The sequence below is a fragment of the Neoarius graeffei genome, chromosome 7, assembly GCF_027579695.1.
Source record: "Neoarius graeffei isolate fNeoGra1 chromosome 7, fNeoGra1.pri, whole genome shotgun sequence".
Lineage (NCBI taxonomy): Eukaryota > Metazoa > Chordata > Actinopteri > Siluriformes > Ariidae > Neoarius > Neoarius graeffei.
The window spans coordinates 40,605,878-40,628,926 of record NC_083575.1 but is presented as its reverse complement, the minus strand read 5'-3'; the positions used below and the strand labels follow the sequence as shown (position 1 = coordinate 40,628,926).

The 23,049-nt window shown below is 39.9% G+C and overlaps 1 protein-coding gene and 1 non-coding gene across 3 annotated transcripts in view; one reads left to right on the top strand and one right to left on the bottom strand.

Moving 5' to 3' along the window:
* sdccag8 (SHH signaling and ciliogenesis regulator sdccag8) overlaps window positions 1–23,049 on the bottom strand; it is a 212,745-nt gene that overhangs the window by 81,632 nt on the left and 108,064 nt on the right. The gene's annotated exons all lie outside the window — the stretch shown is intronic.
* On the top strand, window positions 20,181–20,292 carry LOC132889835 (small nucleolar RNA SNORA23). The gene has a single exon (XR_009655111.1). It is a non-coding gene; the product is annotated as a small nucleolar RNA SNORA23 (small nucleolar RNA).

The following is a 23,049-nucleotide window of genomic DNA, read 5'->3' as shown; positions in this document are numbered from 1 at the left end:
CAAACCCGGACCTTCTTGCTACAGTATGAGGAGACAGTGCTAACCATAAAGTAATAACATTCATCTCAATATTAATATTATACTGTATATAGTCATATCGCCAGCCCTGCAAGGTAATAAAAGAAAAAACTTTTAAAATCACCTTGGGCATCAAACAAAACCTTCTGTAACAACAACAAAAAAATTTGTCCCCCCCTCCGGGTCATTAAGGCATTAATAGTTTTTGATCAAATCTGTTCAGTGCTGCCTTGCCTTATTAATAGACGCTGTGCCTATGTTTACTGTGGAGAGGGGGGAAAAACAAAAACGCTGAGCATTTGCATTTTACTTTTCTGTAGTGGTGCTGTTACTGAACAGCGAGACACATTCAGACCAAATATTCAGCATCATTCTTTCATTAGCATCTCATCTCATCTCATTATCTCTAGCCGCTTTATCCTGTTCTACAGGGTCGCAGGCAAGCTGGAGCCTATCCCAGCTGACTACGGGCGAAAGGCGGGGTACACCCTGGACAAGTCTCCAGGTCATCACAGGGCTGACACATAGACACAGACAACCATTCACACTCACATTCACACCTACGGTCAATTTAGAGTCACCAGTTAACCTAACCTGCATGTCTTTGGACTGTGGGGGAAACCGGAGCACCCGGAGGAAACCCACGCGGACACGGGGAGAACATGCAAACTCCGCACAGAAAGGCCCTCGCCGGCCACGGGGCTCGAACCCGGACCTTCTTGCTGTGAGGCGACAGCGCTAACCACTACACCACCGTGCCGCCCCTTCATTAGCATCATCATTACTAATTCAGCCAAACAGTGAACATGGTGTTTGGGGTGAAAACATTCAGCACAACCCTAATGACAGTATAACAAGCCTCGCACAAGAAACAGTTTAAACACAATTTCATCTCCAGAATGGGCCGGTGGAAAGAAGCACGAGTTCATACCAGTTCTGAAGAGTCTGAAGTCCACCTGCTAACTCACGACCTAAGGATTTTTTGTTTTTTAACACTTGACCAAAACGCTTGAGCCCATACTCACTTCCAAAACGTCCAACCAGTTTCATCATACGCCTGTTTTTACACAAATCTATCCTTCCAAACAGCACATCAATTGAAAAAAAATTAACTTTTGTTAGTAAATTGGGAGATAATATTCTTTATATCACAGTGCTATTTTATTCTCAAATCTAATTGGTCATTAGGATTAGATAGAGGGTGTTAATTAGTTTCCTATAACAGCACATCCCTGACAGTAGTGCTTAGTGCTGGCTGTAATTCAAATAGCAGGTTCATAATAATGAGCTGGCTCTCATACATTATCATTTCTATATCTGTTAATTCACAGGGATTTGTTGGCAGTCTAATCAGAAATGGATTAAAAACGTGAGAAACATATAACCATTGACACAGTTACAGTTTCTCTAAGGAGAAGAGTCTTCAGGACCGAGGACTTTGCAGTTTCCAGTCTCTTGGTAACATTACAAGCTGTGATTGTCTTGTCTTATAGAGCCCTGAGTGATGCACGTAAACAGGGCTCGACCTTAAGCACTGCCCGATTGCCTGGGGCAAGTGAGATATGTCCCCGACGTGCCCAACCGGGCAAGTTGGATGAGCATATATTACGAACTAGCACCACAAAAATTAGGCTTTTTGATCTTTTATTTCAGTTTCTAAAAAAGTCCCTCACTACGTATCCGCCATTATGTCTTGGCTGTCTTCTTAGTCTCGGTTTCATTTACTGCTTTGCAAGTTGTTTTATATACCCCCACTGTTGTAGTATGGTACACGTACTGTTTATCGACCCCTTGTGCATGATGTCAAGCATCACGTGATAATTACAGCTGGGGTCAGACAGACACCGTCTTTCATGCAAGCAAGGCTTAATCTGTCTTCAGTATGGTTATTTTTTGCACTGTTTTTGCTCGTTCAAACAGAGAAATGGATAAAAGGCATTACCGTCTCCCCACTATCAAGAAAAATGTTAACAAACGCTTCAAGAACAACGAGGAAGTGAGTGGTTAAAGAATACGAGGAGAGGCGCTAAGCCTGAAAACTCCAGAGAAATTCACGATTGTATTTAAAATGTATTTTACAAAAACAGAAAGTCAGAAGTGAGGATGGAAGAGTTTGCTTCAGAATCTCTTTTTTTTTTTCTGCTCGCATTCGAGTCAGCTCCTTCATGAAAGTGTTTGATTTTCTTACAGGTGATGCCGCTTCCTTATTCTACAGAGAAAACCCAGATTGGTTTCAAACAACTCGGGCATAAAAAACTCAACAAAGAGTGACATGCGCGATAAATCCTGAAAGAACAGAACAGATTAAGAGCAGAGAGAGCTGGAGCTTTGTTTCTGTTATCAGAGGAACACAGTCCTGTGCAAAATATTTATATAACTTTTGGTTTTTTTTTGTCATATCATCCACCTCTAGGTTTAATACTAATTTACGGAAAAAAAATGTGCTGCGTCATGACAGACTGGCTGCACTGATTCAATTACAGGTTGCCAGGTCTGTATAAAACACCCACAACCTACACACTAAACAACAATTTTAAACTCAAACATTATGCTGTCTGTCATGACGCAGCGCAGGGTTTTTTTCTTTAAACCTAGAGATGGATGATAAAAAACAGATATATAAATATTCTCAAACACAGTACTGTTCAAAAGTCTTGGCACCCTATTGTTTTCTTCATACAAACTTGGTTATAGATTTCTATTTTATGATTTCTACATTATCGAGTAATGAACCTACAGTCTGAGAGAGTTCTACACAAACACACTTAACTTTACAACAGCTGCATGCATGTGACATGGAAATAAATCGACTAAGGCAGGAAAATCTATTTTGGAAAAAATTGTTATTGTCCGTTACAAGTAAAAAGTAACCAATAATCAAACTTAATAATAAACTTAATCAATAACCAAACTTCAACTCAATGTGTGATCATTTTATGTTGCAATTCACAACTATTCTATGGTTTTCCTTTAAAAAAAAAAGTAAGTAGCACTCACAAAATAGGGAGCAAGTGACAATATTGGGGGGTAAGTGGAAATTAGGGGCAAGTGGGTTTAAAAGTTAATGTCGAGCCCTGGTAAATATGATGTCATCCGAGCTTCCTGGTTGCCCAATTCATGATTTCATTCAATTCGCAATACTGCAGTCACAATTCGATTTTCCCATTATATTTTTGAAAAAATATTAAATTAAGAAAATTGTATTAACAAAAAACTGCTACATTTATTTTCCTATTTTTCATCAACTAAAATATTTTGTTTGTTAAATTAAAAAAAAAAAAGAACAAGACGATGGAGGAAGCAATAGAGAAGTGGCCAAAAGGATCCAGGCTGGTTGGAACAGCTGGAGAAAAGTGACTGGGATCATGTGCGGCAAAAAGGTAGCCCCAAAAGTCAAAGGGAAATGCTACAAAACTGTCGTCATCAGGCCAGTAATGCTATATGGAATGGAGGCAGTGGCAGTCACCAAGGCACAAGAGAAGCAGATGGACGTGACAGAGATGAAGATGCTGCAATTCTCTCTTGGTCTGACTAAACTGGACAAGGTATGGAATGAAGTGGTAAGACAAAAGTTAGGAGTGGGGCCTTTGAGTGGAAAACTCATGGAAACAAGGCTAAGAATGCATGGACGTGTTAAGGAGAGACCCTGGGTATGTTGGAAAAAGAGTGAGAGAGATGTCCATCGGAGTGATGGAGGAAATGGCAACTGACAGAAGGTATTGGAGGGCACGGATTAGCACCGGCGACCCCACACCATGTGGGAAATAGCCTGAAGAAGAAGAAGTTGTTGTTAAATTAAAAAAAAGTTTTTTTAATTTCCTTAATAACCAGCAATAATTATTCACCCACATTTGTAAAGGTTGGAGTAAAATATACTGTAATAGCCTATTAACTAAAATATTCCTTTTATAAAAATGAAAATGTTTAGAATTAATAGGCCTTTCTTAATAAACTTGTATGAATATTTGTACAACCTGCATTTGCTTCCCTTTTCTTTAGCTTTCAGCAGTCTGTAAAAAGAGAGCTCTGATTTCTTGTTAAATCTATTTGTACAGTCAGTCACACAACAGCTCCTTATTTTAGATGCATTTCTGTGAGTTTTTGCAGAGCATACACGTCAAATTATACAGTTTTGCCATAATTCATACGGATTTTCAACAAAAATGAACCTATATGTTTATCTATACGGGAATTTCTCACCAAATGTCAAATGATTGTTTATTCAGAAAATAAATTGTGAGCAATCCTGTCTCATACCACATGTGCTGGACTCTGATAAACATCGATTATACAACTTCCTGCTTCGTTGACATGAGCGATAGGATTAGTGTCAGTCTTGATTGGTTCTAGTGTCGGGTCGCGCAGCAAGCTTCGTGCTAAAATTTCATAGATGGATTCCTGTTTAAGGTTAAATTGTTACACTTGCCGCACAACCAAACATTGGCACTAGTTTATCGCTTTTACGTAAGTAGCGAATGTATAACGATGTGCGCATGTCTGGAAGTGTACATTTGAGAGCGAATCGTTGTCAAATACAGTTCGATACTGCAGAGAAGCAAGGTACATTTCTTAATTTTGAATTGAAGCGAGGTCAGATACCATTTTAATAAATCAGCCAGTTTCTCTCAAGTCAGGAAGATACAGAGAGCAGAAAGAACCTGAATGCAGATGCACTGACCTGCCTACTGCAGTGTAAGATCAACACAGACACTTGCTGTGACATGAGGCATTGGTGCAGACTAGAGTAATAAAAAAACTGCCATGGAATACGATTCAGAACATTAGAGTGACACTTTGTGTTTTTGTCAAACATTGGAGTTTTGTATTTATTCTGAAGGTTTATTGTTATTAATACTGAATAAAAAGTAACTGGGATATATCATTGTTAATTATCATTCAAATTTTCAGTAATTTATTTTATTTTGCATCTTATAAGGGAAATAAGGGTTTTGGAGGTTGGTTATACAGGTTTGTTCGACCAAAGGTTAACATGTATGTTAGAGCTGTGTTACTTCTGCCTAAGGTGAAGTCACATGTTATTCTTGCTATTTTACATTATTGCATCCTCTGCTGTCCAAACAACACGATTACAGCCAGGAAAAACTAAGAGACTACACGGCCTGATAATAATCGCGATTCATTTTTTAGTTTGTATAATAATTTATCATCATACGCCTAAAAACATATTGGGGGACTGAAGTGATCTTTTTTAAGACAGAGCCAAACTTAATTTCCTAAAATGTCATGTTGTGCTGTTGGTTGTCAGAAACGTACTCAAACACGTTGTTTTTATCTCATGCTATCGAATCAGACACCTTTCCAAGGCAATCGAAGACTGTTGTGGTTACAGGCAGTTTGGAGGTATACTAGTCTGTCTTTGAAGCTGAGCTAAGTAGCTATCGTATCAGTGAAGTTGACATGCTAGCTAAGAATTGAAGAGGCGTAGCTTGCCAGTTAGCTAACATGCCTAATTTATATTCCTTGAACAAACCCATGTAACTCACTTAAAATCTACACCAAGAAACCAGCTATCTAAGAAACTACATATCTAACTAGGTCATGTTCTTACTAAGGAGTTGTCTATAATGGACATGTTTAGCGAGCTAACAAATGAGGTCATGGCATTATCTCAGCTTTCAGTGCTATAACATCTTCCAGGTTGTAATTGTAAATCAGTCTTGAACGTGCCCACAAACAACATTGTTGTAAACATGAAGAGACTTGTATGCCTTTGGTTTCTCCTGAGTATAAACGGAGTTTCTATGAGATATGTACATATGTCCAGCCATTGCAGACCAAGCCACCGCTTAGGATTGTTTTGCCACTGACAGGATGCCAAGCAATAAGGATCTTCAAGATTTATAGCATTTCAGGCTGTTAGTTTAGCCATTAGTCTTTTAGTAGTGATAATGATCCATGATAATAAATGAATAACATAAAATTTCATTTTAAACCGATTCCTAATTACAATTACTGACAGATTCTTCAGTCAGATTCATAATCGACGTCACTGCCAAACCTGATCCGGGCTTGAGGCGAACCATGTTTGGTTGGCTTGGCCAGAATTGCAGCAGTAGGGTAGCCAGTTTCTTTCTGCACACTATCACACACACACACACACACACACACACACACACTCACACCTATGGGCAATTTAGAGTAGCCAGTTCACCTAGCTGCATGTCTTTGAACTGTGGGGAAACCGGAGCACCTGAAGGAAACCCACACAGACACAGGGAGAACATGCAAACGCCACACAGAAAGGCCCCTCGTCGGCTGTGAGGTTCAAACCCAGAACCTTCTTGCTGTAAGGCAACAGTGCTAACCACTACACCACCATGCTGCCCAGATTTATATAAACCAGGCTTGTAGTACTCGAGTCCAACTCGTGCCCTAATTTTAAGGACTCGTTACTCGACTTGGACTTGAGCACTGATGACTCAGACTCGTGCATTACCTGCATTAGGACTCGGAAAATGGAGACGAGGACTCTGTTTTTTTCTTTATTTTTTTGGTAACATGCCATAATAATTTGGCATAAGATATTTATATCTACATTCATTTTGTACTAATTCCATGTAAGAGTGTCACACCTGTGCGCCTTGGCGCATGCATCCCATAAACTCTTGGGCGTGCTTTGGACAGCGTGCACGCCAAGCAGACTCTCGCTTGCGTGCCGTAAATGACTCGCACCTGCACAGGATTAAGGTACAATCAGCGCACCTATATAAAAACTGTGAAAACACACTTACTTTGCGAAGTATTGAGTTGCGTTGCTGACACGTTACCAAGCCTTATTTCCTTGTTTGGTTTCCTGATCCCTGATTTCCTGTTTCTCGTCTTTGATTCTGCAGAGTCTACAATAGCCTGTTTGTTCCTCGCTTGACCTATTGCCCGTTTTACAATTTTTCCTGCCGTTCTGGATCGTTTACCTGTCTTCACTTGTATTAATAAACACACCTTCTGGACTCACATCCGTCTCCCAACCATCTGTGACAGAACACTTCACACTCCCTGATAAAGAGAATGCACATTCACCTGTTCAGGAACAAACTAATGTTAATGGGGCTAAAACAGCCACCGTCAAATGGTGCAGTTGGAGTGTTGGACTTGACTCGGACTCAACTCTGATCAGTAGTGGACTCGACTCAAATTTTTTTTAATGACTTGGACTTGAACACTGGGGACTCGAGACTGGACTCAGACTCGAGGTTTAGTGACTCGACTACAACACAGATATAAACACATTATAAAAGTCACATCAGGTTGCAAAACTACTGAGGTCTTCCTACAACCAGGTTGTGCGCACATCAGAGAGGCTGGTAAGAGAATAAATTATTATAGCAGCTCTATTATGAGTGACAACAAAAACTAACTGTCTTGTGGATGTTCCATAGCATTACATGTGACTGTAAATGAAAGAAAAGTGTCATTATTAAATTAATAATAAAAAGTAAATTAACTTCAGCTCTGATTTGTGCCAAGCAAAAGTAAAGAATCACTAAAAATATCCACTAAAAAACTAGTATGAACCATAAATAAGGAATAAAAACACTTCAGGGTGTGCTGGTATTGAAATATAATAATGGCATCACACTACCTATTGATTTTCCCCCATACCAACATGTCTCAAAGTGTTTTATTCCTTATTACTGTTCACACTAGTTTATTTAAAGTCTTTTATTACCAATACCGGCGGCACGGTGGTGTAGTGGTTAGCGCTGTCGCCTCACAGTAAGAAGGTCCTGGGTTCGAGCCCCGGGGCCGGCGAGGGCCTTTCTGTGTGGAGTTTGCATGTTCTCCCCGTGTCCGCGTGGGTTTCCTCCGGGTGCTCCGGTTTCCCCCACAGTCCAAAGACATGCAGGTTAGGTTAACTGGTGACTCTAAATTGAGCGTAGGTGTGAATGTGAGTGTGAATGGTTGTCTGTGTCTATGTGTCAGCCATGTGATGACCTGGCGACTTGTCCAGGGTGTACCCCGCCTTTCGCCCGTAGTCAGCTGGGATAGGCTCCAGCTTGCCTGCGACCCTGTAGAAGGATAAAGCGGCTAGAGATAATGAGATGAGATGAGATTACCAATACCAACATTGTTGGAGGAGGTTATGCTTTCGCCTCCGTTTGTTTGTCTGTTCCCAATGTAATTCAAAAAGTAGTGAACGAATTTTGATTAAATTTGGCGTACAGCTTTATTCTTATCCTAGGTTTAAGTGATTTGATTCTGATGTTGATGATATGTGGCTTGGTGTCAGTATGCACTTTACCCTTCTAGTTCATTTAGTGTTTCTTTACACTACCGTTCAAAAGTTTGGGGTCACTTTGAAATGTCCTTATTTTTGAAAGAAAAGCACTGTTCTTTTCAATGAAGATCACTTTAAACTAATCAGAAATCCACTCAATACATTGCTAATGTGCTAAATGACTATTCTAGCTGCAAATGTCTGGTTTTTGGTGCAATATCTCCATAGGTGTATAGAGGCCCATTTCCAGCAACTCTCACTCCAGTGTTCTAATGGTACAATGTGTTTGCTCATTGCCTCAGAAGGCTAATGGATGATTAGAAAACCCTTGTACAATCATGTTAGCACAGCTGAAAACAGTTGAGCTCTTTAGAGAAGCTATAAAACTGACCTTCCTTTGAGCAGATTGAGTTTCTGGAGCATCACATTTGTGGGGTCGATTAAATGCTCAAAATGGCCAGAAAAATGTCTTGACTATATTTTCTATTCATTTTACAACTTATGGTGGGAAATAAAAGTGTGACTTTTCATGGAAAACACGAAATTGTCTGGGTGACCCCAAACTTTTGAACGGTAGTGTACATTTGCTTACTAGAGTTGTCGTGAAGCCCTTTTTCACGTTGGGTTTCCTCTGCACGCCACAGCACGCCTTTCTCCACCATGATGGCACTTGAACCAGGAGGTAATGTGACAAGTTCAACCAAATTACGCTATCTGACAGCAGTCTCCAGGAGCAGCTCGCTTACATGCATGGTACTGCGCTCGAGTTCACTCAAAGCGAACCACAGAGCACTGTTTTCACATGAACCTAACATCAGTTCCTCTCCGTGCCTACAGACCCAGGCTTGAAATCACTGTGTGTGTGTTTCACATTCCACTGCTCTGGTGCTCCGGTTCCTTACACACCTGAATGAAGAAATCAAGTCCACTGAACAGTTGGTACAGTTGAGTTGGAGGGCTGTTTTAAGTAAGAATGTAGACTGGGTTGGGAAATCCTGATTCTCCCCTGCAGCCTGCTCTTTGGTCTCACTGTGAGTGTGTCCCAGATCTCTCTCTGCGTAGCAGCATGCCAGAGCCAAGAGAGACACCCACAGAGACGCTTCTTCAGCTCCGGAGGACAGAGAGAGGAGAGGGAAGGCCTCTAGCTGTTGCTTAGGGGGAAGACAGATGCCCTGCTCCTGCTGGCTGGGGCTACTGCCGTCTGTGCAGGCTCTCTCTCTCTTTCTCTCTTGCTCTGTCACACTGTCTCTACCCCTACACCCCCACTTATCCCTTGCTCCCTCCTGTGGGAACTGGAGCAGGCTGCTTAGGCTGTGGTGGGCAAATGCTCCAAGTTTTGGTCCCTCACGCTTGACAGTAATCTGTCTTTCAATGTCATTCTTTGCTCTTTCTTTTTGCCCCCCCCTTCTTAATTTTCACTGTGTGTTGGAGCTGGAAGAAGCTGCTTAGTCTGAGCTTCAATGGGCAGCGAGTCTGATGCACAGGCCTCTGTCTCTTCTTCTGATCTTCTTTCTTTTCCCATCATCCCCTCTCTGACTGGATGGAGGGCAGTTTGTGCCAGGCTAAGGCCCTGCTTTGTGGGAGACTGGCGCCACTGCTGCTGCCCACCTCCAGAGCCTGGCTCTCACTCAACTCCCTGCTATTGTCCCCATCTCCAGCTACAGACTCATGTAGTGTACAGTATCTGCTTTGGTTAAAGAGGTCGGTGGATCGAAAAGGCCAAAGAAGATAAACATGGTATGCTGATTTACCAATACATGTTGACAGATAAATCACCCACAGTTTGATAAATCTGCCCAGCGTACACAGAAAACACAGCTAGCATCTCCAAGAGATCCTCAAGCTGTAAGGTCTCGAGCAGAGGTTTGTGGGCTGGAGCGATACTGCTGGGGGGGGCTGATATTTTTCATCTGTGAAAACTTGCATGAACCAAATTGAAATACTGTTGCAATAAAAAATTATTCAGGTCAGAAAAAAAACCCTGATTATTTGCTTTACACTACTAGCTATGTTCTGTGTGGTATTTATATAAATACAGTACAAGTCAAAATTGGACACCTACTCATTCGTAGTTTTTTTTTTTTTTGTATTTTGTCTATTCTATATTGTAGAACAACACTGAAGACATCAACACTATGGAACAACATGTGGAACGTGTATGGAATTATGTGGTAAACAAAAAAAAAGTGTTAAAAAACAAAACAAAACAAGCTTCATATTTTAGATTCTTCAACGTAGCCAGCATTTACCTTGATGACATTTTGCACACTACTGGCATTATCTTAACCAGCTTCATGAGGAATGCTTTTCAATTAACAGGTGCCTCGTCAAGAATTAATTCGTGCAATTTCTTGCCTTCTCAATGAGTTTGAGATCAAACAGTAAAAAAAAAAAAACAAATCCAGTAAATAGCCCTATTCCACAACTGTAGTAATCCATATTATGTCAAGAACCGCTCAAGTGAGTAAAGAGAAATGAGATCCATCATTACTTTAAGACATGAAGTGACTTTTAACTAATAAAAATAAAGAACAAAAAACATTGAATTAAAAATATCCCCAAACTTGTGACTGGTACTGTATCTGATTGGCTTTTACCCAATTTCTAAGCGATCTCATAACTCTATCTTTTTGCTAGAACAATGGCTGTACAGATACAATTATTCACAATTGTACCACACACTTGTTGAACTCTCTAATCTGATTGGTCAGAGGCTGTTAATTAAAATAACAGCACAGATCTGACAGTAGTGCCGGCTTCAAGGCAAATCACAGGTTTTTATTAGGAAGCCTTTTTTTTTTTTTAATTGTACAAATGCTGTTCCAGGAACAGCAGCCAAAGGCAGAGGCTGAGGTCAAGTGTGTTAAGGCAGTTAAGAAGGCTGTAATTAGGTAGTTAATTCCCTCGTATACCCACACACATCCCGCATCACCTTTACCTCTACGTCACCGCAGGCGTATGCAACGAATTAACCTATTACACAATCCCAGTGCTCTGAAGCTGCACCAACAAACCCTGCACACACTAACATGTGAGTGTCTGAGCTATTGAGGGGTTTGACCTCTGCTTTTCACACACACACACACACACACACACACACACACACACACACACACACACACACACACACAGAGCCTGGGATTAGTGCATTCGTGTGTGCTTGACTCCTCCAAATCAAAAGAAAGACAGGGGTTAAAAAAAGGGGGCAAACTCCTTTTGCTCTGGCTGAAGCTGGACGAGCGACAGGGGTCTGATTAAATTAGAAGGCCATCCAGCAGCTAAGGCAGCAAATCCAATAACCTCCCCCTATTTACTGGCACGCAACTTAATTAGGTTTTAATACAGCTTAGCGCATGGGGCTGGCCTGAGCTGGAGTAGCCTGGCCACTGCTGCCTCTGCCCACTGCTGGGCCTGCATGTGAAAGAGAGAGAAAGACAGAGTGTGAGGGTGGATGGGGGGCAGACTGTCCCCCGTTCTCTGCTTCCCTGCTGGCCCTGGTGAAAGGACACCATCTGCTGGCTCCCAGACTAACTGAAGCCAGCACAGCTCACACACACACACACACACACACGGCGTGCCTCTGTAACCCGCGCTGAACTGCTGCTACTGCTGCCTCCGCGTTCCTCCTTCTCCCACGAGGCTGTTCGACTGCGATCAGAGTTCCCAAGAATTCGGAAAAAAATTAAAACGTGATAAAAAAAAAAAGTGGCTGGCAACATGCCTATTTGAGTGCTAGCATCTGAATATGAACACGAATTAAAACTAGAAACAAGAATAAAGAGCATGCGCCTTTATTCTAATATTAGTACCAAGCTTAATGATGCGCTGATCCCATTTTTCCATTTCAACTCAATACAGCAATGAGCATCATCTGATTCCTGAGAGAGTCACACAGAGGGAGTAAAAAACAGAAGTTTACTCAAAAGCCTCTATTTCTCCATTTACAAAATACCGATAGATATTATACTGTAAAACTGATGATTTTTTTAATTTGCTTGACTTAAAAGGATAGATAACAATTTTGGCGGAAAATGTCCGTTTTCAAAATCCAAACAAATCCAACCGGTCTCTTCAGTTTTCCCTACAAAGACATGCTGTCTTGACTAAGCCCCTGAATGCTAGTGCAGGAATTGACGTGACATGATTGACAGGCAAGTAGAGATGCCTTCTTTTCCTGATTGGTTGCACGTTGGTGAGCTATGTCGTTTTTCCGGGGAAGTTATAGTGACTAGAATTTTTCCACTGTGCATAGTTTGACGTCATCAGATATTACAGCAATGGGCGAATCAGAGAAGTAGGTTTAATAACCAGACAAAAAAAATGACAAAAATTTTCATTCGCTGTGTATATATAAATATACTGCTCCTCGATTCTCTAACCGAAGCTCATGCTTGTTGAATCTCTCTCTCTCTCTCTCACACACACACACACACACACACACACACACACACACACACACACACACACACAGGCACTAGAGGACCTGTAACTTACAGCTAATGATGTTGAAAAGATGGACATGGACAAGGTGTTAAACAGAAAAGTAACATTAAGTAGTTCTAAAAAATTACAAGTAAAATAATGGAAGCTTTACGTTACACTGGAACTATAACACCTTAGCGATTTCACAATTTAACACTAGGCTAATTCTCCAGAATACTGAATTTACATAAGTCTAAAGATATCCTGAGTGTTTACTGCTCCATCTGTATTTATGAGAATTGGCTTCTCCTCCACTCAGAGTGGGCGAGAGCGGTTTGAGAAAAACTGGAATCCAGAGGCAGCTCAAACAGAAGCTCACACATGGATCAGGAGAGTCAGAGCCAGATGATTCGACCTAAAATGGCTGCAAGTTTCCTCCTCATGAGCCATGTGGATTACAGTGAACATCCTTAATGGTTCCACCTGTCCAGAGCCAGATGATTAGACCCAACATGCCTACACCTTTTCCCAAAAGAAACTGCATCAGCCATTTTCACCATGCTGACATCAATCTTCACAAATATATACAGTGGTGCTTGAAAGTTTGTGAACCCTTTAGAATTTTCTCTATTTCTGCATAAAGATGACCTAAAACATCATCAGATATTCACACAAGTCCTAAAAGTAGATAAAGAGAACCCAGTTAAACAAATGAGACAAAAATATTATACTTGGTCATTTATTTATTGAGGAAAATGATCCAATATTACATAACTGTGAGTGGCAAAAGTATGTGAACCTTTGCTTTCAGTATCTGGTGTGACCCCCTTGTGCAGCAATAACTACAACTAAACATTTCCGGTAACTGTTGATCAGTCCTGCACACCGGCTTGGAGGAATTTTAGCCCATTCCTCCGTACAGAACAGCTTCAACTCTGGGATGTTGATGGGTTTCCTCGCATGAACTGCTCGCTTCAGGTCCTTCTACAACATTTCGATTGGATTAAGGTCAGGACTTTGACTTGGCCATTCCAAAACATTAACTTTATTCTTCTTTAACCATTCCTTGGTAGAACGACTTGTGTGCTTAGGGTCGTTGTCTTGCTGCATGACCCACCTTCTCTTGAGATTCAGTTCATGGACAGATGTCCTGACATTTTCCTTTAGAATTCGCTGGTATAATTCAGAATTCATTGTTCCATCAATGATGGCAAGCCGTCCTGGCCCAGATGCAGCAAAACAGGCCCAAACCATGATACTACCACCACCATGTTTCACAGATGGGATAAGGTTCTTATGCTGGAATGCAGTGTTTTCCTTTCCCCAAACATAACGCTTCTCATTTAAACCAAAAAGTTCTATTTTGATCTCATCCATCCACAAAACATTTTTCCAATAGCCTTCTGGCTTGTCCACATGATCTTTAGCAAACTGCAGACGAGCAGAAATGTTCTTTTTGGCAGCGGCTTTCTCCTTGCAACCCTGCCATGCACACCGTTGTTGTTCAGTGTTCCCCTGATGGTGGACTCATGAACGTTAACATTAGCCAATGTGAGAGAGGCCTTCAGTTGCTTAGAAGTTACCCTGGGGTCCTTTGTGACCTCGCTGACTATTACACGCCTTGCTCTTGGAGTGATCTTTGTTGGTCGATCACTCCTGGAGAGGGTAACAATGGTCTTGAATTTCCTCCATTTGTACACAATCTGTGGAGTCCAAACTCTTTAGAGATGGTTTTGTAACCTTTTCCAGCCTGATGAGCATCAACAAAGCTTTTTCTGAGGTCCTCAGAAATCTCCTTTGTTCGTGCCATGATACACTTCCACAAACATGTGTTGTGAAGATCAGACTTTGATAGATCCCTGTTCTTTAAATAAAACAGGGTGCCCACTCACACCTGATTGTCATCCCATTGGTTGAAAACACCTGACTCTAATTTCACCTTCAAATTAACTGCTAATCCTAGAGGTTCAAGTTTTATTGGTCACATAATTACAAGTAATTACAGTGAAATTCTTATGTACCTTAGGTTGTTGCAAGTGTAAAAGTGTTCACATACTTTTGCCACTCACAGTTATGTAATATTGGATCATTTTCCTCAATAAATAAATGACCAAGTATAATATTTTTGTCTCATTTGTTTAACTGGGTTCTCTTTATCTACTTTTAGGACTTGTGTGAAAATCTGATGATGTTTTAGGTCATATTTATGCAGAAATAGAGAAAATTCTAAAGGGTTCACAAACTTTCAAGCACCACTGTACATGTGTTTGTCTATACTGATTTATAAATCCTGGGCTGATGACATATTCACATATTCAGATTTGCTGTGCAACACATTTGTATACATTTGCTTCTTATCATTAGTGCCACATAAACGTCAGCCGGTAATTAAGGAGAATAATGAAAACTCTTATTTAATTCATGTTTTGAAGTTAATGCATCAAGTAAATGCTTGAAACTCTTCATTAGACAATGCAGTTAATTACAGCATCAGTATTTAAGCTTGTATTTATGTTCTTCAGACGTTTAGTGTAATAAATACATATAATGATATGAAATCTGTTCCTGGAGTGGAACTCAATAATGATATCATAATGACTGTGTATTAGGGCCACTGTAGGTCAAATAAATAAATAAGGTGCTGATGGAGGGTGTAATAGTCACAGAAAATAAATAATCAGAATTAAGAGATTAAAATCATAAATTTAAGAGAAAAAAAAACCAACAACTCAAATTCCGAGATTAAAAAGTAAAAAAAATTAAAAAAAAAAAAAAACCTCAGCCATTCTCAGAGACAACAAATCACATCCTTTCTGGCTACATTGCATTCTGGGAAATGTAGCTGAAAATCTCTTTGTGCTTTATTCTTTTATATTGTGCGATTGAGGAGGAAAGACTGCATTGGCTCAGCTGTTTCACAGTAACAGAGATTTTGAGCAGATAAGAAGAATTCATGCACTGAAAGTAACAGGAAACTGCCCTTACACAATAATTATACATTTATAAACAGCTAAGACAATAAAGGGCACAGATAAACAGAGCTGTGTAGTTTATACAGTAAATTCATCTCTTGTTGCAACCAGGAAGCGCAACAGTCACATGCTTCTCAGCTGCAGTGCATTCTGGGAAATGTAGTTGAAAATCTCATAGGGCTTTATTCTTTTATATTGCGCAATCGAGGAGGAGAGAATACATTTTGAATAACTGTCGGCTCAGCCATGGTGTGTGACATTGATCCAACCTTGCAAAATGAAAGGATGTGACCAAAACAAACAAACAACCCCCCCCACCCCCACCCTCCGTTTATTTTTCTTAAATCTCGGAAATTCTGAATTTTTTCTCTGAATATTACCCCCTCCCCAGCTTTCTTTCTTTCTTTCTTTCAACCTACAATGTCCCTAATACACAGTCATACATAAGTGACAGAAACAAGCAAGTGATTTTAACTGTTTAAGGATATTTTGAAATGAACTCGATATAATGTTTATTGATGACTAGTCTAATTTATGAAGACACTCCAAAACTGTGTAAAAATAATTTTACTCTCATGTAGTATATATAAAAAGTATTAGTGATCATTTCTGAGAATAGTTCTTTTTAATCATTTAGGAATTCCTTCTTTAACACTCCTGATTCACTTCACTGAGCCTTCAGGAGCATCTGCATGTGAAAATCAGGAGTGTATGATTAGTGTTTCAATAAAACTTTACTCTTCAATAAATCTTTACTTTAAAAGGGAACTGAAGTCATTTTTAAACTTGCTTTATTTCTTAATTAGCGTGTTATTCAATTACGTTTTTGGTTTTAGTAACCTTATATTATGACTCGTATTGGCAACTAATTGCAGTTAAATATTATACTTATCGGCCTATTCGGTTTTTAGCCATGTTGAATTTAGTTCGTTTGGTCCACGGCAGGCGTCGCTTATCCGTGCGGTCTTCACGAGACTTGTGCGAGACTTTGAAACATGACATGTCAGCCAGGTGTCAGTGCCGCCATTTTGAAAACTGTTTTCCAAACGAAATATTGCACAAAAACGAGTTTAAATGACGATTACTGCCTACTTTTTTCAAACTTTCCTGATTGCTATCAAAACAAACAAAATTTCCGGCTTGATTGCGTCAGCATTCGAAAGAGGACACTCGCGTCTTTTGACAACGTTGGCAGATGTTGGTCACTTTGATTTCCGCTGTACGTTTTACTTCCGTCCTATGATGTCTCGCACAGGTCTCAACGAATCTCGTTTACAGCCATTGCTTTGACATATGGACTGATGTATTACAGAGCATATTTCAAACACTTGTAACCAGGGCTTTGAACCAGAATTTTTTTCCTATTGGTTCGTTCCGAACAGAAACGGAATTTTAACGTTTCCGGTTTTGGGTTCCACCATTAAATAGACGTTCCCGAACCGGTTAGAACAAAAAAATTTCGTTCCCGGAACGGTTAATTACGTTCCCTGTCAGCTGTTTAACAAATGGCTATAAAATTATGTCTCTGTCTCATCCAGCTTAAGCCAAATGTAGGCTAATTCTATTACAACCTTCATTAAATAAGACAAGAAATAATTCAAAACAATTATTATTTCAAATGTTGGCGATTTGGATTCTCAGCATGTCTTCCCATCTACACAAACAGAAAAAGTGCCAAAAATGAAAGATAATTCGTTTAGTGTGTTACCAAAGGCTAGTCAGGCCCTATGCATTGATAGGCTAACAGAGGTTAACGTCATTTAATGTTCGCGAGCCTCTCATTAACGTGGACAAATACATTGATATCGTGTTTGAAATTGACGTTTTCGAATAACGATAGACTGCAATATTTACCTCTTATTTAAGATGTGGAGACGTGATAGTAGTCCACCCTCCCGCTCTCTCCATTCAGTCAGCGAACGTCACACAGGAAGTGAACCCCAGCGGGTCATAGAAACTTGCGCAGGAGAAGAATGACTTTTTTATTTGTAGGCTACGGAAACTTTGAGGAACGAAATAAAAACCGGTATTAACCGGTTACCATTATTTTTAATAAGCGTTTCTGTTCCGGAACATAAAAAATAATAAAGTTTCTGGTTTCGTTTCTGTTCCATGTGAAACAGAAAAAGTTCCCGGTTTTCGTTTTCGTTCCTTGAACCGGTTCAAAGCCCTGCTTGTAACTTGCAATAGCAGCGATAAAATAGCTGTCAGAAATGCATTCCTATATTTAATAAAATGAGATAAATAGAATTTTGATGAAAAAAATTTGCCTTCAGGTCCCCTTTAAAGCTTGTATCTTGAACAAAATAACATTTCCATATATTTTTACAAACTTATTGCTACTTCCGAACTTTTGTTCTCCTAATCTCTAAAGAGGAAAACAATTACTCGCAGTACGCATCATCACTTGCGCAGCTCTCGACACATCCTGCAACTAAAAAGCTCATTTCCATTCAGTATTCGTGCTCTGTGTGCATGTATGTAACTGTATATTCACCACCACCTGCACCTCAGCCCGACTTAGACAATTTAACCACAGTCAGCTGTTATTTTCCTGAAAGCTTGCACCGAGGGCCTTTTAAAGGAGCACAGCGAGCACTTTTTGGTGTCATAAATGAGACCCTTGTGCGAGACAAGAAGCGCATGGATGCACTGTGGAACATTTTACAGCTTTGCCTTGGGATGCGCTTGGTACACGAGCAGAGCCAAAACTCCACACCTCTCCTCCAGCAGGCCACAGAGCCGCGGGCATCACGGGACAGCTGGTCATAGAGGGGCTGAAGTGTGGGAGGAAGGTGGAGAGGCACACTGCTGCCCCCTAGCTTCACTATAGAGATCTGCAACCGTGTGGTTTCTGTAGCACACCAAAGCAGGTTGAAGTTTTACACCACCGGTCATTCTTGATCTCTGAAAACACAATCCGTGACGTCCAGTGTTGAGTGAGGGTGAGGGGACAAGACGCAGGCAGCTTCCTTTAAAATATGCTCTCACGCAGTACCAGTCAAAAGTTTGGACATACCTCCTAATTCAATGTTTTTTCTTTATTTTTATGAATTTAAAAAAAAACAAAAACACTCCATGTCTTAACCCCTTCAATGCCCTTGGACGAGTCATGTATGTCGTGAAATCTTTTACCGCTGTGCCTTATGACGTACGCTACTCCTCATAAACACCTCCTTTTACGTACCTTACATGGCACACTACTTTTACTTCACAGTGGCACATATGAAATGAATTACAGTCAATGCCTAAAATGTTCTTCCGTCATAAGGCACAGCGGTAAAAGATTTCATGGCGTACGTAACTCGTCCAAGGGCATTGAAGGGGTTAAAGTAATGATGGATGTTGTTTCTCTTTACTTAGTTCAGCGGTTCTTGACATAATATGGATTATTACAGTTGTAGAATAGGGCTATTTACTGTATTTTTATTATTTACTGTTTGATCTCAAACGCATTAAGAAGGAAGAAATTGCACTAATTAACTTTTGACGAGGCACCTGTTAATTGAAAAGCATTCCAGGTGACGACCTCATGAAGCTGGTTAAGAGAATGCCAATAGTGTATCAAGTGTCATCAAGGTAAACGCCGTCTACTTTGAAGACTCTAAAATACGAAACATATTTTAACACTTTTTTTTTGTTTACCACATAATTCTGTACATGTTATTTCATAGTTTTGATGTCTTCACTATTGTTCTACAATGTAGAAAACAGTCAAAATACAGAAAAACCTATGAATGAGTAGGGGTGTACAAACTTTTGACTAGTACTGTATGTAGAAATGCTGTTGTGCAATTAATGAGTTTAACACAACTTTTTTTTTTAAATAAGGAAAGGTCACAAAGCTGCTCATTTTATTTGACATAACGGTGAGCTTTAAATGTCAGGCTTTAAAAACATGCCATTAATGTTGGATTCCAAGGCAGCAAGAATCATTTCGTTTTAGTAAACGGTCGAACCATTTAAATGATTCTTCTGAATAGTTTAATATTTTAAATGAACTTGTTTATTTTAATATAAATGACATAAGCAGATGTTAATACAATGTAGCTATCATTAAATTCATTAAATTAGTCCTTCTGAGTCTTTCTGAGCAGCACAGCCAAAACCGTTATCAGGTTGTCAGGTGAAGACGGTGGTGCTGGTGGTGGTGGTGGTGGGGTGGTGGTGTGGTGGTGGTGGGGGAACGGGTCGGAAATGTATTCGTCAGATACCAAAAACCTACACTGAAAAGAACTGCATATTACAGAAAGCTTTAGACATCATAGTGCTTTTGTCACAAAAAGGTGCCATTTGAAATGCTTTTGTGTGTTATTTTGGAGCAATCTTCAGCCAAAACGCAGTCATTAGCATAAAAAGATCTGACACAGTTAAGACCACAAACATCATACAGAAGGATGCTAAGTAATCACTGACAAGTATAAGCTACATCACACATGCTGCATCTTATCCTTTCTTTGCCAACTTCATTTGCAAGTGAAAAGTTTACTGAGCTTTCTTGCTCTTGGCTGAATGTTAGGAGAGCAGTTATGTGTGTGTGTGTGTGTGTGTGTGTGTGTGTGTGTGTGTGTGTGTGTGTGTGTGTTTTACACACACACACACACACACACACACACACACACACACACACACACATACACACACTTGCGATAAGAGGGTAAGAGGGGGGTGGCAGGGGACCAGATGAAGCAGCTCTCGCCCGGGGCTCAGTCATCTCCCCGGCAGCAGTGCGGCTGTTCCCAGCCCTGATGTACGCACCCATTTGTTCCCTTACACCATCTCCTTCAGTCTATTGAAGAGTGTTACAGCCACACACACGGCCCCCAATCCTTGCTACACCCGATGCACATCCAGACGCCACAACCATCTTTCTTTATGTCACCATATGGCCGGCAGAAGCCTGTAGATTTAGCCACACATCTGCGTATACATTACCGCACTGCTTTAAAGCACAAGTGTGTTTGCGTCTGTGAGAATGTGTGTGTGTGTACGTATATAGTATGTTGATGAGGCAGGGTGATAATTGGTGAAGGAGCATGCTAGCAGATGTGGTGTGTGTGTTCGTGTGTGTGATGGTGGATTGTGACTTTTATGTGCACTGGGATTGAAACCTACACGGGCGAGATATGCGAAATGGTAAACTGCCAAAAACCTGATCATTTTCCTCTACCCAAACTCTCATTTACTGCTTCACAACTATACAACTAGATAGACATGTTTTATTAAGCTCAGACGTCAAAGAAAAAACGAAGAAAGAAAAAAAAATCTACAGTAAAAATCCATCCAAATCATTCTGAAAGGAAACCGGACAAATCGAATCAACTTGCTGAAATGTGTTTAGTTGAGAGCATGCAGCTTTCTCCATGTATTAATATTTAATTGTTACATATAAAAATAACGTTAATATTAACAGATCACAAACAATTTGCCTCTCAAGAAAACTTTATCTGGTTATAAAAATAATCCGACTTGTTATAAATTAAGCTGCGTTATGACTGAAGAAGAGAGAGTAAAAAAAAAAAAAAATGTTTCTGAAATCTTCAGCAATACTTCACTGCTGTTTCAAATGACCTAAATATGAATCCTAGCATTATTACACAATTGCATACTTGCATACAAACACTATAACCATCTGCCATTATTGTTGCTGTTGTAGTGTATTATGTAAATATTCTATAAAACATAATTTTCCCTACACATTACTAATAAACTGAAAAAAGGGTGATAATTATTATAATATAATTATAGCAATGCTTCTGCCCTGGCTGCTGTGATATATATCTGTTTTGATTCAGATGGTGACAATGACTTTCCAGTCAGTAAATGCCAGCCATGAGACAGGACAGTGAACTCGTGCTCCAAATGCATTTAAGAAATAAATAGCGTTGAAATGCATATGTGCCTAAAAAACACTGCTATTACACAGAAGAAAAAAATCTGTAGCCAACACACCAATCCATTCATATTTCACTGGCTGGGTTTCTATGATATCTCACCCCAATCTCCGGGCAAAAAAAATATGTTAATAGCGCGAGAAAAATAAATAAATTATGTGCAGGAGTGAAACATTGTGTGCTGAAAACCCCTGTGTTGCTTGGCGTTGGCTCTCAAATGGTAAAAATAAATCAAGCTGATTTTCCAAATGCTGCATGCGTGCCACGCTGTTGCGGCTCTTCGCAGCACAGATTGTGAGCCCGATCAAGAATATCTGAGGTGGGGCCCTGGCTATTTGCATGTACGCCGATGCCATTTGCACCAGCTTATTAACATGAACACCTTAACCCACGGGCAGCAGGGAGAAGGATCCTACAGAGAAGAGACGCCCGTTGCGCAGAGCACGCATGGTGCACCAGACCTCTCATTCACAAGGGCCACAGTTTGACTTCTACACATGGAATGACATTTCCTACTACACCATCAGTGTGAGAGGCTTCGGAGCATCGTCACAGCTCGGGGCATTGCAGGCTGATTTACACAGCTCATATTATAATATTACATAATTATATAAAATGCATTTTGTTTCTATGTGTGATAAAGCCCAGGTACTGAATTCAGATATTGTCTTTGAGTTTAAAGAAGAAATGTGAAATTTTAACCCCAATCATGTTAAATCACGCGCAAACCTCCAAACAGTGGTTATAATTTAATGCATATGTATTGTGTATTACATATTATATTATATATTGTATTATATTATAAAATCCCCTGCAGGCAGCATTTACATCTATATTCAACTATAATAAATAAAAATGGCTGCATCTAGACCCTTTCTCTCTACTGATAAAATGAACGCTGTAGTATTTATGATATGTAAGTAACCGTGTTATTATACTATTATACAAGCTGAGCATTTTTATATCATTTACACAACATGCATTTTTCATATCCGTAATCAAGTTTTACGTGTTTTACAGCATTTACATTCGGCTCTCAGTGAGAAAAGGGGTTTCTCTGACAGGAAACGATCTGATGGGATATTTCCTGTATAATGTGTTGAGAACATGCTCACATTAAAATGTGTCCTGTGTAATGAGTGGTAATAAAATGATTCTTGTTAACCTCTCGAGCTAGTGTATCTGACATGCTGTGTATAAAGATGGCAAGACATTTCAATCCAACTTCTTAATAAATATATCTAGTAGCTCCAAATATTGACCCTGCCCTCTGGTGGTCACATTCAGAGCATCATCAGAAATGTTTAATTTGCCTTGAAAAATGAATAATGATCTAAATCCTAAAAGCTGAAAATGTGCTTTCTTATCATCATCATCATCCAGGATTTTTAAACTTTATAGCAATATATAGCCGATTTTCCTGTTTTTATTAACCATCAAATGCTTTTTTTTTATGTAATACCCCTTTTCTTTTTACAACACCTTAAAGGGAAAAGTGGGGGTTAAA